Genomic DNA, 16,632 nt, shown 5'->3' with positions numbered 1-16,632 from the left:
AGTTCACCAGCAACCTCGGGGAGATAGCTGAGGAGTAACAGAAATCCACAGAAGCCAAGTTACTGAGGGAAAGGTACACAGTGTGTGAAGCCGGGGGATCAACATTCATCTACATGATCCTTCCAAGATTCCCTATTAATGTGCTTAAAAAAAGCAGGTTACCTTCACCTCTTGGCTTTCTGTTAGTCCAGAGAGGATAAACTCAATGGCCACACAGTGATTCCTCTCAGGCATGTTGCTAGCACACTCATGTTATCTCCCGACAAGAAACTGGTTCAACACCTAGAAGTAATGGGAAACTGGCAACATACAATTGATTGTCTCAGTAGCCACAAGGAAGCACGGCGCATTTTCATCATAGCTTCTGACTAGACTTCTTTAATTACGCATTGAAATGACTTGTGAAACAAGGGAGTACTGTTCCTATTTTTCAGGTGAGAAAAGAAAGCGCAGAAAGATAAAATAATTTATCCAAAAGGCAGCAGCAGCACTGTGAAACACAAGTCCTAGTCTGGCACTACAATGGTTTTCGTGTGCCCTCTTTCTCCTCTTTTAAGGAAAAAAGTCTGCTTTTCTTGAGGACATCTATGGAGCACTCTTCTCCCCTCACTCGTGGCCACGGTTGGGTGTACAGGATCATCCAAATGGCCCACTCCAAGGGCAATGGCCCGCTTGTTCCTGAAGATACATGGTCTTGACACTAGTTCAGACATCATGCTTTCTGTATTGCAATCACCAATACATTTTTTGCCTACTAGCTAACTCCCCTGGGCATTGGTAGTAGGGTAGTTAGAGCTCAGTATGGGCCACAAAGTCCATTAAAAGGGCAAAGCAGCCCCTGTTCAGCCTTGCTGAAATAGGAATATAATGGTTAGGCTGCAGCTGTGCCAACTTGCTAAGATCTGCCTTAATTACATGGACCTCCACCACCCTGACCTTTGGGACTGCAACTCGTAAACATACAAATAACAAATCCACATCCTGGCAGAAGAAAGTAAGAGTTTCCTCTCTTGAATGAAAGGTGCCAAGCACTAAATGGCAACAGCAGCAGGAAAACCCAGCTTTGCATCTTCCCAAAGAGGAGCAGATACCACAAGATCCTCCAGGTTTGGCTGAGAAAGGATTTCTCATTTGCTTGCATCCCTGTTGTCAAGGAAAAGTGGCTATCTTCTGCTCAGGAATAAATTGGGAAGAGTCACCAAATGAAATACTTTCCATTTAGAGGGGGAAAAATCTCATGCTAAAAGGGAAGGAATCCTGAACAAAAAGGGAATCAGTCATCCCTGTAAAGGTTCTACCAGCTTCACCTAACATGAGAAATTATTGTTAATCTCTTGGAGGTTACCAGTAACCTGGCTGACGCTCTCAAAGCGGAGTTCTTATCATGTGGGTGACTGAATGGAGGTTTCAGTTCTTGCTGAGGTCTGTTTCTAGCATAGGCTTCAAGGTATTGCATATGTACAAAACTATTCTCTTACTGACCTGTTTCATCCAGAAAGGCAAGAGTAGATACTGTGGATACCAAGCCAGTTTATTCCCCCCTTGAGCCAAATCTTCAGAAGTACTTGCCCATTTCAAGAAGCAGACAGCAGGATTAAAACCAGCCTATAATGGTTAGGTACACAGTTTAAGTGAGCAAAATGCTTACCCTGCTTAGATGCACAAAAGACCAGACTGCCTTTACACACTGAGTTATCTTTGCATAGTTGGCTGTTGTTTATCTCCAACCTACCCAACCTTTTCTGCCCTAAAGCACAGCAGCTAGCCCAGTTAATTCTCAGAAAAGGGCTTCAATGAGCTTGCTATCAACAGGTTGCTCTCTTCCATGGACTACTTGGGAAACTGAAGGAGGAAATTTCCCTCTCCTGCCCCAATGTGAGTGATCAAACACTGGATTAGGTGCAAATCTGTACAATCTCCATCTGTGCTGACATTTAAAATTCAATGGGATCGGGCCGGAGCAATCTGATCTGACTGAACCTGCTCTGAGGAGGAGGTTGGACTTGATGACCTCCAGAAATCCTTCCCAACCTAAATGATTCTATGATTCTATCTGCAGATTGAAAATGATCTTTTTGATCTCTAAAATGAAGAAATAGGCCTACCTTCCTTGCCTGAAGGTGCGAGATATTTTATGCCATATTGTTCCCAGAAATAAACTCTTATTTCAAAAGCTACAAACTTATGAGGCCTTCTACAGACAGCTGGAAGTAGCCTCACGATCCCAGGCCCTGGTTCTCATGGGGGACTTCAACTACCCTGAGATCTGCTGGAAAGACAGCACAGCTAGGCACAAACAGTCCCGGAGGTTCCTGCAGAGCATTGGTGACAACTTCTTGACACAGGTGGTGGAGGAGCCAACAAGGAGAGGTGTGCTGCTGGACTTCGTACTAACAAACAAAGAAGGACTGGTGGAAGATGTGAAGGTCGGGGGCAGCCTTGGCTGCAGTGACCATGAGATGGTGGAGTTGAGGATCCTGCGAGGAGGCAGCAGGGCACTGAGTAGGATCGCAACCCTGGACTTGAGGAGAGCAAACTTTGGCCTCTTCAGGGACCTACTTGGAGGAATGCCATGGGTTAGGGCCCTAGAAGGAAGGGGTGTTCAAGAGAGCTGGTTAATATTCAAACATCACTTCCTCCAGGCTCAAGATCAGTGCATCCCTATGAGTAGGAAGTCAAGCAAAGGGGGCAGGAGACCTGCATGGATGAGCAAGGAGCTCCTGGCAAAACTCAACCAGAAGGAGGAAGTCTACAGAAAGTGGAAAGGGGGACAGGCCACTTGGGAGGAATACAGGAACATTGTCAGAGTATGCAGGGATGCGATGAGGAAGGCTAAGGCCCGTTTGGAATTACATCTGGCGAGAGATGTCAAGGACAACAAGAAGGGCTTCTTCAAAGACATCAGTAGCAAGAGGAAGACTAGGGAAAATGCGGGCCCTTTGCTGAACGGGGAGGGTGCCCTGGTGAGGAAGTATGCAGAGAAGGCAGAGTTACTGAATGCCGCCTTTGCTTCAGTCTTTCCTGCTCAGGCCAGCCCTCAGGAACCCCAGACCCTGGAGGCAAGAGAGAAAGTCTGGAGAGAGGAAGACTTTCCCTTGGTGGAGGAGGAGTGGGTTAGAGATCATTTAAGCAAACTTGACACCCACAAATCCATGGGCCCTGATGGGATGCACCCACGAGTGCTGAGGGAGCTGGCGGACATTATTGCTAAGCCACTCTCCATCATCTTTGAAAGGTCATGGAGGACAGGAGAGGTGCCCGAGGACTGGAAGAAAGCCAGTGTCACCCCAGTCTTCAAAAAGGGCAAGAAGGAGGACCCAGGCAACTACAGGCCAGTCAGCCTCACCTCCATCCCTGGAAAGGTGATGGAGCAGCTCATCCTGGAAGCCATCTCCACGCATGTGGAGGAAAAGAAGGTGATCAGGAGTAGTCAGCATGGCTTCACCAAGGGGAAATCATGCCTAACCAATCTGATAGCCTTCTGTGATGGAATGACTGGCTGGGTAGATGAGGGGAGAGTAGTGGATGTTGTCTACCTAGACTTCAGCAAGGCTTTTGACACTGTCTCCCATAGCATCCTCATAGACAAGCTCAGGAAGTGTGGGTTAGATGAGTGGACAGTGAGGTGGATTGAGAACTGGCTGAATGGCAGAGCTCAGAGAGTTGTGATCAGTGGCACAGAGTCTAGTTGGAGGCCTGTAGCTAGCGGTGTCCCCAAGGGGTCAGTCCTGGGTCCAGTCTTGTTCAACTTCTTCATCAATGACCTGGATGAAGGCACAGAGTGCACCCTCAGCAAGTTTGCTGACGATACAAAACTGGGAGGAGTGGCCGATACGCCAGAGGGCTGTGCTGCCATTCAAAGAGACTTGGACAGGCTGGAGAGGTGGGCAGAGAGGAACCTCATGAAATTCAACAAAGGGAAGTGCAGGGTCCTGCACCTGGGGAGGAATAACCCCATGCACCAGGACAGGTTGGGGGTTGACCTGCTGGAAAGCAGCTCTGCTGAGAAGGACCTGGGAGTGCTGGTGGACACCAAGTTAAGCATGAGGCAGCAATGTGCCCTTGTGGCCAAGAAGGCCAATGGTATCCTGGGCTGCATCAGGAAGAGTGTTGCCAGCAGGCCGAGGGAGGTGATTCTCCCCCTCTACTCAGCCCTGCTGAGGCCACATCTGGAGTACTGCGTCCAGTTCTGGGCTCCCCAGTACAAGAGGGATGTGGCACTACTGGAGCAAGTCCAGCGAAGGGCCACAAAGATGATTAGGGGACTGGAGCATCTCTCTTATGAGGAAAGGCTGAGAGAGCTGGGCCTGTTTAGCTTGGAGAAGAGAAGGCTGAGAGGAGATCTTATCAATGTGTACAAGTATCTGAAGGGAGGGTGTCGAGAGGATGGGGCCAGACTCTTTTCAGTGGTGCCGAGCGACAGGACGCGAGGCAATGGGCACAAACTGAAACACAGACACTTCCATCTTAACATGAGGAAAAACTTTTTCACTGTGAGGGTGACAGAGCACTGGAACAGGTTGCCCCGAGAGGTGGTGGAGTCTCCTTCTCTGGAGATATTCAAAATGCGCCTGGATGCAATCCTGTGCAATGTGCTCTAGGTGACCCTGCTTGAGCAGGGGGGTTGGACTAGATGATCTCCAGAGGTCCCTTCCAACCTCAGTGATTCTGTGATTCTGTGATTCTGTGATTAATTCTGTCACTTTCAGCTCAATAAAGATTTCAACTCCTTCTGCCAACTGAGGGACAGCATTTGTAAACTCAGCCAGAAGGGATGAAACATCTATTAGCACTAGAACACCTATTCTTAGAGCTAGCTTAGCTGAATTGATAAAAGGATTCCAAAGCCTTTCCCAACTTTCTCATCTCCCAGAAATGATTGGTCATTTATTCTCAAAATCACATTGATGGCAGACATGTAGTTGGTAAGTCACCATCTTATTCCGTCATTCTTTTAAGTGAAAGAACACTGCAGCTTGATTAACTTTCAGATTATGTCCAATGTCCTTAAAATAACTACCAGTTCACTCAGTTGCCTCAAGTGGATTGCTGATATGTGGAGATGAAAAGCAGGAATAAGTTCTTGTTACTTCACAATGGTAGCAAAATTAGAAGTCAATCTTTTCTGCATTTCTGTAGTTTTTTCATGTTTCCAGGCAGAAGGGGAAAAAGGAGGTAGTAATGAGTGACAGAAGAGGGACATTTAACAGGAGAGGGACAGTTACTTTCGCTAGTGTTTGGGGGGTGAAAACACGGGTGTCTCTTCTCCAAGATTTCCTTTCCAGAACTTCAGGTTCTGTGTGTTGCACTGGAAGAGGCTACTCCTTTCAAATACTGAAGACGTAGCAGAAATGGCCATAAATTCAAATCACATTGCTTTTCTCCTCTTGAATGTCTCTGAAAGCTTTTTCTCATCTTGACGGACCGGTGGTTTTCCTACATGAGCAAACGTTCCTAAAAGAACAGAGAACTGCAACTCTGTGCCACGCACTCCTCAGGCAGGAGTCCTGTTTGTGCTTGGAACTTGCAAGTTAAAAGTCAGGATTCCTCCAGCTTTCAGCAGCAGAGGAACACAGTCTTTCAAGATAGAAGTTGCAGATACAACCAGTTAAAAGTCCACCTAAAATCCCTTCTAACAATTAAGTACCTTTCTGAATCTTACCCTTGGAAGCTGATCAAATCTTCCTTGGAAGTCCTACTCTTTGTACCAAGGTTTTGACAAATTTTCCCCAAACAAAGTTCTCTTTCTAACAAGTCTGCTGAAGTTTCTCTGATATGACCTAAAACTCTCCTCAGAGCATCCTTCACCTCCTTATTCCTTAGGCTGTAGCTGATAAGATTCAGCACTGCAGTCACCACTGTAGAGAACAGAGAGGCCCATTTATCTCAGTCCAATGAGTAGCTGGATGTTGGGCTACTGCACATAAAAATGGTGCTGCCATAAAACAAGAAGAGAGCTCTCAGATGGGAAGCACGGGGGGAGAAGGCTTTGCATCTGCGCTTGGAGGAGTGGATCCTCAGGGTGGTGGAGATGAGGTAGATGGAGGAGATGAGAATTGCCAGAGATGTGAAGATGCCACGAAACACACCAAAAATGTGAAGTACCGTCTCTTTGCTATAGGTGTCAGAGCATGAAAGCTGGATCGTAGGGGGATGTTACAGAAATAATGACCGATAATACCAAAGTCACAGAAAGAGAATGTGAAGGTGGAGATAGTTTGCGCAAGTGTGTGGACAAAGCCAGTGAAAGAGGAGATGATTACCATCTCTGTACAGGCTTTTGAGGACATGACAGTTGCATAAAGGAGAGGGTTACAGAGAGCCACATGCAGTCATATGCCATTACTGCCAGCAGGAGACACACAACACTAGCCATGAGGAGACAAGTGAATAGCTGTGCCACACAGGCACTGACCGAAGTGGCTCTCCTCACTGCTGAAGAGTTCACCAGCAACCTTGGGGAGATAGCTGAGGAGTAACAGAAATCCACAGAAGCCAAGTTACTGAGGGAAAGGTACACAGTGTGTGAAGCCGGGGGATCAACATTCATCTACATGATCCTTCCAAGATTCCCTATTAATGTGCTTAAAAAAAGCAGGTTACCTTCACCTCTTGGCTTTCTGTTAGTCCAGAGAGGATAAACTCAATGGCCACACAGTGATTCCTCTCAGGCATGTTGCTAGCACACTCATGTTATCTCCCGACAAGAAACTGGTTCAACACCTAGAAGTAATGGGAAACTGGCAACATACAATTGATTGTCTCAGTAGCCACAAGGAAGCACGGCGCATTTTCATCATAGCTTCTGACTAGACTTCTTTAATTACGCATTGAAATGACTTGTGAAACAAGGGAGTACTGTTCCTATTTTTCAGGTGAGAAAAGAAAGCGCAGAAAGATAAAATAATTTATCCAAAAGGCAGCAGCAGCACTGTGAAACACAAGTCCTAGTCTGGCACTACAATGGTTTTCGTGTGCCCTCTTTCTCCTCTTTTAAGGAAAAAAGTCTGCTTTTCTTGAGGACATCTATGGAGCACTCTTCTCCCCTCACTCGTGGCCACGGTTGGGTGTACAGGATCATCCAAATGGCCCACTCCAAGGGCAATGGCCCGCTTGTTCCTGAAGATACATGGTCTTGACACTAGTTCAGACATCATGCTTTCTGTATTGCAATCACCAATACATTTTTTGCCTACTAGCTAACTCCCCTGGGCATTGGTAGTAGGGTAGTTAGAGCTCAGTATGGGCCACAAAGTCCATTAAAAGGGCAAAGCAGCCCCTGTTCAGCCTTGCTGAAATAGGAATATAATGGTTAGGCTGCAGCTGTGCCAACTTGCTAAGATCTGCCTTAATTACATGGACCTCCACCACCCTGACCTTTGGGACTGCAACTCGTAAACATACAAATAACAAATCCACATCCTGGCAGAAGAAAGTAAGAGTTTCCTCTCTTGAATGAAAGGTGCCAAGCACTAAATGGCAACAGCAGCAGGAAAACCCAGCTTTGCATCTTCCCAAAGAGGAGCAGATACCACAAGATCCTCCAGGTTTGGCTGAGAAAGGATTTCTCATTTGCTTGCATCCCTGTTGTCAAGGAAAAGTGGCTATCTTCTGCTCAGGAATAAATTGGGAAGAGTCACCAAATGAAATACTTTCCATTTAGAGGGGGAAAAATCTCATGCTAAAAGGGAAGGAATCCTGAACAAAAAGGGAATCAGTCATCCCTGTAAAGGTTCTACCAGCTTCACCTAACATGAGAAATTATTGTTAATCTCTTGGAGGTTACCAGTAACCTGGCTGACGCTCTCAAAGCGGAGTTCTTATCATGTGGGTGACTGAATGGAGGTTTCAGTTCTTGCTGAGGTCTGTTTCTAGCATAGGCTTCAAGGTATTGCATATGTACAAAACTATTCTCTTACTGACCTGTTTCATCCAGAAAGGCAAGAGTAGATACTGTGGATACCAAGCCAGTTTATTCCCCCCTTGAGCCAAATCTTCAGAAGTACTTGCCCATTTCAAGAAGCAGACAGCAGGATTAAAACCAGCCTATAATGGTTAGGTACACAGTTTAAGTGAGGAAAACGCTTACCCTGCTTAGATGCACAAAAGACCAGACTGCCTTTACACACTGAGTCATCTTTGCATAGCTGGCTGTTGTTTATCTCCAACCTACCCAACCTTTTCTGCCCTAAAGCACAGCAGCTAGCCCAGTTAATTCTCAGAAAAGGGCTTCAATGAGCTTGCTATCAACAGGTTGCTCTCTTCCATGGACTACTTGGGAAACTGAAGGAGGAAATTTCCCTCTCCTGCCCCAATGTGAGTGATCAAACACTGGATTAGGTGCAAATTTGTACAATCTCCATCTGTGCTGACATTTAAAATTCAGCTGGATCGGGCCGGAGCAATCTGATCTGACTGAACCTGCTCTGAGGAGGAGGTTGGACTTGATGACCTCCAGAAATCCTTCCCAACCTAAATGATTCTATGATTCTATCTGCAGATTGAAAATGATCTTTTTGATCTCTAAAATGAAGAAATAGGCCTACCTTCCTTGCCTGAAGGTGCGAGATATTTTATGCCATATTGTTCCCAGAAATAAACTCTTATTTCAAAAGCTACAAACTTATGAGGCCTTCTACAGACAGCTGGAAGTAGCCTCACGATCCCAGGCCCTGGTTCTCATGGGGGACTTCAACTACCCTGAGATCTGCTGGAAAGACAGCACAGCTAGGCACAAAAAGTCCCGGAGGTTCCTGCAGAGCATTGGTGACAACTTCTTGACACAGGTGGTGGAGGAGCCAACAAGGAGAGGTGTGCTGCTGGACTTCGTACTAACAAACAAAGAAGGACTGGTGGAAGATGTGAAGGTTGGGGGCAGCCTTGGCTGCAGTGACCATGAGATGGTGGAGTTGAGGATCCTGCGAGGAGGCAGCAGGGCACTGAGTAGGATCGCAACCCTGGACTTGAGGAGAGCAAACTTTGGCCTCTTCAGGGACCTACTTGGAGGAATGCCATGGGTTAGGGCCCTAGAAGGAAGGGGTGTTCAAGAGAGCTGGTTAATATTCAGACATCACTTCCTCCAGGCTCAAGATCAGTGCATCCCTATGAGTAGGAAGTCAAGCAAAGGGGGCAGGAGACCTGCATGGATGAGCAAGGAGCTCCTGGCAAAACTCAACCAGAAGGAGGAAGTCTACAGAAAGTGGAAAGGAGGACAGGCCACTTGGGAGGAATATAGGAACATTGTCAGAGTATGCAGGGATGCGATGAGGAAGGCTAAGGCCCATTTGGAATTAAATCTGGCAGAGGATGTCAAGGACAACAAGAAGGGCTTCTTCAAAGACATCAGTAGCAAGAGGAAGACTAGGGAAAATGCGGGCCCTTTGCTGAACGGGGAGGGTGCCCTGGTGATGAAGGATGCAGAGAAGGCAGAGTTACTGAATGCCGCCTTTGCTTCAGTCTTTCCTGCTCAGGCCAGCCCTCAGGAACCCCAGACCCTGGAGGCAAGAGAGAAAGTCTGGAGAAAGGAAGACTTTCCCTTGGTGGAGGAGGATCGGGTTAGAGATCATTTAAGCAAACTTGACACCCACAAATCCATGGGCCCCAATGGGATGCACCCACGAGTGCTGAGGGAGCTGGCGGACATTATTGCTAAGCCACTCTCCATCATCTTTGAAAGGTCATGGAGAACAGGAGAGGTGCCTGAAGACTGGAAGAAAGCCAATGTCACCCCAGTCTTCCAAAAGGGCAAGAAGGAGGACCCAGGGAAATACAGGCCAGTAGTAGAGCCTCACCTGCATCCCTGGAAAGGTGATGGAGCAGCTCATCCTGGAGGCCACCTCCAAGCATGTGGAGGACAAGAAGGTGATCAGGAGTAGTCAGCATGGCTTCGCCAAGGGGAAATCATGCTTAACCAATCTGATAGCCTTCTGTGATGGAATGACTGGCTGGGTAGATGAGGGGAGAGCAGTGGATGTTGTCTCCCTTGACTTGAGGAAGGCTTTCGGCACTGTCTCCCATAGCATCCTCATAGACAGGCTCAGGAAGTGTGGGTTAGATGAGTGGACAGTGAGGTGGATTGAGAACTGGCTGAATGGCAGAGCTCAGAGAGTTGTGATCAGAGGTGCGGAGTCTAGTTGGAGGCCTGTAGCTAGCGGTGTCCCCAAGGGGTCAGTCCTGGGTCCAGTCTTGTTCAACTTCTTCATCAGTGACCTGCATGAAGGGACAGAGTGCACCCTCAGCAAGTTTGCTGAGGATACAAAACTGGGAGGAGTGGCGGATACCCCAGAGGGCTGTGCTGCCATTCAGAGAGACCTGGAGAGGCTGGAGAGGTGGGTGGAGAGGAACCTCCTGAAGCTCAACAAAGGCAAGTGCAGGGTCCTGCACCTAGGGAGGAATAACCCCATGCACCAGGACAGGTTGGGGCTGACCTGCTGGAAAGCAGCTCTGTGGAGAAGGATCTGGGAGTGCTGGTGGACACCAAGTTAAGCATGAGGCAGCAATGTGCCCTTGTGGCCAAGAAGGCCAATGGTATGCTGGGGTGCATGAGGAAGAATGTAGCCAGCAGGTCGAGGGAGGTGATTCTCCCCCTCTACTCAGCCCTGCTGAGGCCACATCTGGAGTACTGCGTCCAGTTCTGGGCTCCCCAGTACAAGAGGGATGTGGCACTACTGGAGCAAGTCCAGCGAAGGGCTACAAAGATGATTAGGGGACTGGAGCATCTCTCTTATGAGGAAAGGCTGAGAGAGCTGGGCCTGTTTAGCTTGGAGAAGAGAAGGCTGAGAGGAGATCTTAATAACGTGTACAAGTATCTGAAGGGAGGGTATCAAGAGGATGGAGCCAGACTCTTTTCAGTGGTGCCCAGCAACATGACGCGAGGCAACGGGCACAAACTGAACACAGACAGTTCCATCTGAACATGAGGAAAAACTTTTTCACTGTGAGGATGACAGAACACTGGAACAGGTTGCCCAGAGAGGCTGTGGAGTCTGCTTCTCTGGAGATATTCAAAATCCGCCTGGACGCGATCTTGGGCAACTGCTCTAGGTGACCCTGCTTGGGCAGGGGGTTGGACTAGATGATCTCCAGAGGTCCCTTCCAACCTCAACCATTCTGTGATTCTGTGAAATGGCTTCAGGAATACTGTTACCCCACAGAATTAAAATGAACAAAAGAGAAAAGTTTTGACCCCTGTTAGTTCTTTGAATGTTCTGGTGCAGACATTTTCCCTTCTTTCTCTGCTTTCAACTTAATTTCAAAAAATCAGATTTAGATCCATTCCTTTTAAATCCAGCCCTTCATTTGCTCACAAACTGTTTTAGTGTTAATTCAATCCATGCACCAGCCAACCCAGAAAGAGAGTAATGGAGAAACAAAGGAGGGAAGGATTGAGGGCAGGAGCCAAAAAAAACAAAAAAGAAATAGAAAGTCTGGAGAGCTAGATGGAGAGGCAGAGAAATGCCCTTTCAGCCCTGCAGCAAGAGGCAAGTGCCAGTGCCAGGAAGAGAGGTGACCCTCCCAGCAGCTACTGGGAAGACAGTGAGATAAGGTGCTGTGGCTGGGAGCTGAAAGCTTTCTCAGAAGCACTAGGGTGAGAGGCCTTGCATGGCACTGCGTAAGGGGAGCGAGGCATCCCCAGTGTGGAGCGAGACGGTGGTGGGGAAGAGATTTGGCACAGGGACAGGAGGGTGGTTGATGGCTCAGCAGCAGCTGTGTGCTGCAGCCACATAGGGAAGGGAAAAGCTCCTTACAAGCACCTTTCTCTCCACTGCCTGTACAGGCAGCCTAGGGCAACTAACTCATCTGGAGATGGCCATCTTGGGCGAAAGCTGGGAGAGATGAGTTGAGATGTCCTCTGGGGACAGCGATGGAGAGGCTCAGGCTGTAGGTGAGGAATTGGTGCTCTTTTTTACACACACAGAAGCACCATGCATCACTCCAGGACCCCTGTGTGTTGACCAGAGCAGCCATGGCACCAGCTGAACGGTCCCCTAGGTGTTCAGGCCTGAAGGATGCCACTTCATACTATCTTTCAGCACAGTCCCTCACCACACCTCAGGCACTTCTGATTTCACAAACTCCTCGAAGACAGCCCCTGGTCATGTAGCATCCATTTCAAGTTTCACAACTTCCCTCCACACCGTGCCTTGTCCCCATCCTGCCCATCATCAAATTCACAATGCACATTCACCATGGCTCTATCAACAACCCCCTTGCCAGTATTCACTATCCAGCTGCAAAACCTCATTCATCTCACCATGCACAGTCCCTCCTTGTCCAAATCACAGCTCCCCTGAGCATGACCTGCTGCCATAGTGGTGTCCAGAGCCAGGAGCCGAGGTAAGTGGAATGAAAATGGAGAAAAGACCTTTCTCCTTTGCTGGCACTAAGCGCACCCCAACGGGGAATTATTTTGCAGCAGGAGGTAGCAGCAATTCTTCATTTGGACTTGTGCATTAAGTCACCTCTGGTAGTCCATTTGGCTAGGGAAACAAAAGGACATGAATGTGATGCTAGCCAAGTTGCTGCCATGTGTGCCACTGGGTACAGAAAGTGGCAGGCTGACTCATACTAGGTTAGCAGGCCAGATGCTATTGGCCTGATCTCTGGCTTCTGTCATCTGTTGCTCCTCTTCCTTTCCCAAAGACTGTAAGACTTTGTTTACCTTCTTACCCAATACTCTTGTTTCCTGTAGTGACTACTGTTAACCCTCATTAAGCTGCCCAAGACTCCAGGCGACAGTAAAAGGACATTTAAGTTAGGGGACTATTTTCACCAAGGCATTTCTTTACCAGTATTTATTCTCATTAACTGAAGGATTTCTGTTTTCACTGTGGAGATCGCTGGCATTCTGTGCAGAGGAGATGGAGACATTAACTATGTTGCTATCAGGCCATTCCACATTTCCAGAAATTTCAGCAAAACAAAGGAAAGGACAGTAGCTGAGACAATGTCTTTCCTGACATCCATGAGGCATAAGCTACAAATACACAGTAAAGTTCAGAGCCATGATGAATTTGACTTGGGCCTTGGTTGAGATGATATGCTGCTATAAATCAGCATGTCTATTTGCTTCGTTTGTTTCATTTCATAGGTTCACCTTTGACTGCAGCTGCTCGGGTTAGGAAAGATGGGGCCCATCATGACAGTTGAGAGTTGTCCGCCCTAAGTTATTTTGTTTAAAAGCTAGATGTCTATTTCAGACCTAATCGCATCCTAAAATCAGTTCTGAGGAAGATCAGATGCATCTGCCTCCAGAGACATTCATTTTTTTCCGCAGAAGAGCCTAGAGTGACTAAGTCAGGGTTAAATTCGCTGACTTCCATCTGCATTAAATAGGTGACGTCCTCCCTCAGTTTCCCAATTCGTAAATGAAGGATTTTTTTGGTTGACTTGGTAATTCACTGACCTCTGTTAAAACATGCAAAATCTTGCAAAGAGGCTTTATTCACTGGATTTCCAGAGATAGGACTTGGAGGGTCATCAAGAGGTCACCCAGGACATCTTCTGTCCCTATAAAAACTTCATCGTAACCACTCGTGAGAGAAATGAGCCCAACCTGTCCTTAAAAGACTCCTGTGATAGGAATTCTTTACTATCCCTGGAGGATGGTGACTCTTCCTACAGCTTGAGGTTTCTTTCTTTTTTTCCTTTAATGAAGATTTCTCTTTTACATGTGTTTTGGAATACACAGAAGTGAAAAAAGGAGAGAAAATATCTGGATTACAAATGGACTCTTTTAGCATTCACAATGCTAGGAAGCCAGAGCAGTGGACCTAATGGCCCTTTACACATGGGAAATCCATACAACTATCAGCTTGGAGTAAGGAAGAACTCCAAGAAGCATTAACTGCATAGGTCCATGCATATGCTTGTCCAGTTGAATACTCAGCTACTCCTTTGACTGTTATTTCTTATGGAGAAACCCTGAAATGCCTTTGTGATATCATTATAAAAGCATTGACTGACAACTGTTTCTTTAAAATATATTTACTTAAACTTTTCAGTCAAGACAGAACTCATTCTCCTCCTTTGCCCCTTTCTTTCACGCCTTCCCTTCACTAAGCCTCCACCCCTCCCTCCTCCAGCCCCAAGAGCCCTTCAGGTGGAAGATTTCCTGGGAGAGGGTTAAAGGTTGGTACTTAAATGGTTTTCTTCTCAGCCCTGGGATATGAAAGCATCATTCAGCACACCCAGGTCACATCATCCACACAGCCTATTAAACCACTTCTCACACAGGCAGGAAACATCAAGATACACTTGTGACACACGAAAGCAAGTAATAAATTAGATGGGATTGGATTATACACTAACAGCCACCTCCTGAGCAAGTTTTGGAAGCTTTCCAGAAGCCATTCTATGTTCTTTAAAGGTGCTGTGCTCTAACACATTCATACCAAGGAAGACAGAAGTTGAGGAGATAAAGTTGTACAGCCCTTACACAAAAAATTAGATCTCTAAACACAGGCGAGGTAAGTTTTGCAGCTTCTCTGGCTTCTCGCTTTGCTTCGCTTTGTTTGCTTTGCTTTGCTTTCCTCTTCCTTTTCCTTTCTTCTTGAACAAATGTGAAAATACAGAAAGGAACTTCCACTGAAGTTATCAACTGTCTCTAGTTATCTTTGGCTAGAATCATATACAGAGCTAGTTCTACAGCCGCAGATTCGATTGCTTCGATATTATTCTTTTGTTTCCCATAACCACCCGAGATTTTAGGGAAGAATGCATGCAGTAAGGAGATGGTGCAATTTCTCACCCTTTTTGAGATGTTAAGAGTACACATGAGATTCATTTTATTTTGCAGCTGATTGCATTATGTCATATAGCTCAGGTCTACCCCTGCAAAGGCACTTGAAGAGATAAGCCATAACTGGTGGCAATCCTACTGAATTAGTCATTCTAGTAACCCTCTTGGAGTCAACGGTCTAGAAACGGGTACCTGCAGCACATGCTTCATCACATCTACAAGTAGACTGGTCAGGTGTAATATGCCTAGCTTAGGTACAGATGCCTACCTTGCTTAGGTCGATGAGATCAGATCAGACAGATGGGTAGTTTGTTAAATGCAGTTTGGTGGTGATGGAAAGGACCTTATCAAGCAAGACACATAGCTGAGCTGTCTGAATTGTGAATAGGTCCTTTTGTAGATGCACATCTTGTTTTTAGCTCAGGAATTTGCCATCTGCTGGTATTCAGGCATATAGTTTCTCCTGACCATTTCTCTCTTGGTCACTCCTTTCTGACTGCCTAAATATGGCCCTGCGATTGCTGTGGTATGCTTCCAGTCCTGCTCTGGCTTGGATGGAGACCAGCTATTTCTTTTGGACTGGGTACTGCACAGCCATAAAGGTGTGCTCATTTCATCCCTGTCATTTATTTTGTTGAGAAGTCTACGTCGTTGCTCAGTAGAAGGAAGAGGGGTAGAAAGGATCACGACCTGGTAAGACGAGGGAGAAACTGACCTCCCGTTGTTCTTACTGATCCTTTTCCTTGTAGAAATATCTGAAGGGGAACCATCCATGTAAATTTTACCCTTCTGCTTGAAAAACTTTCATCTAGTGTAAGTACAACTGTAAGCATAGGAAAAGTCCCTACCTTTGCCCACTTCCTCTCTCGGCTTCACTTTGTGGGTTTGAAAGGAATCTTGGCTTTTCTCAGTTTCAGTGTTTCCTGTGGATGCTTGATCACTTTGTGCCTGCACGAGAATTTCTGATTATGTTGCAGATTGAAGTAGTTGGTAGATAACTTGGCTTAACTGAATCATTCTGCCGATTTGCTCACAGATCACCAATACAAATGAGAAGACCTGGTTGTGATGGAATTCTGCAGGACTTAAAATGGTGCATTTTAACACCAGCTGATGGGGAATGTTTTGATCCTAGAAGGAAGCCCATACAGTGGATATTTTTATTAAAAGAGTGCCTGCTTTTGGCTGACCTTAAACTCTCTGTGAAGAGTTTCATCTGGTGGTTCCCAGACTTCTTTGACCAAGGGAACTCTGGTGGTCTGGGTGCATAACGGCAAGCTAGAAGCGTTACACTCTTTCTAAAGATGTAGGCTACTCATTTATTAGTGACATGTAATGCTCGATGGGTTGTAGCTGGAATGCAGGGTGAACCAAAGAAGTCCCATGTTTATGCTGGAATGTGACCTTGTCTCGAATGAGAAACTGTATGGATGTAGAAATGCCTAGGGACAAGGAGCTCAGCCATAACCTGAAAAAGGTGGATGGCATTGCAAAAAGCTCTGAGCTACTTTCTGGCACCAAAAGGGATTATTCTCTAAAGGTCATTCTAACCTGGTGGTGCTAATTTGCTTAAGCTCCTCATAGTGAATGGAGGAAAAAAGGGTTCTGCAAAGGACCCTCATTTAGTCATTCTGAATCAGCCTATGAATCAGACTTATACTGGCGGTTGAAGGAGTTTAGTTAGATTAGCTTCATTAAGCTAAGTTAACCCTTGAAAGCATCACGCAGAGTGTATCAAAAATCATACTAGGTAAAATCAGCACAATGCTGGGACAGAAGATCTCACAAGAGTCTTTCATTCTTCCTTCCTCTGATAGAAACAATGCTGAGATTTAGAACAATGTGAAATACTACATTAAGTCATAGGTGCAATTTTTTTCCCCTCCATGATA

Source organism: Apteryx mantelli, chromosome 4 (assembly GCF_036417845.1).
Source record: "Apteryx mantelli isolate bAptMan1 chromosome 4, bAptMan1.hap1, whole genome shotgun sequence".
Taxonomy (NCBI): Eukaryota; Metazoa; Chordata; class Aves; order Apterygiformes; family Apterygidae; genus Apteryx; species Apteryx mantelli.
Note: the sequence above shows the minus strand (reverse complement) of the source record.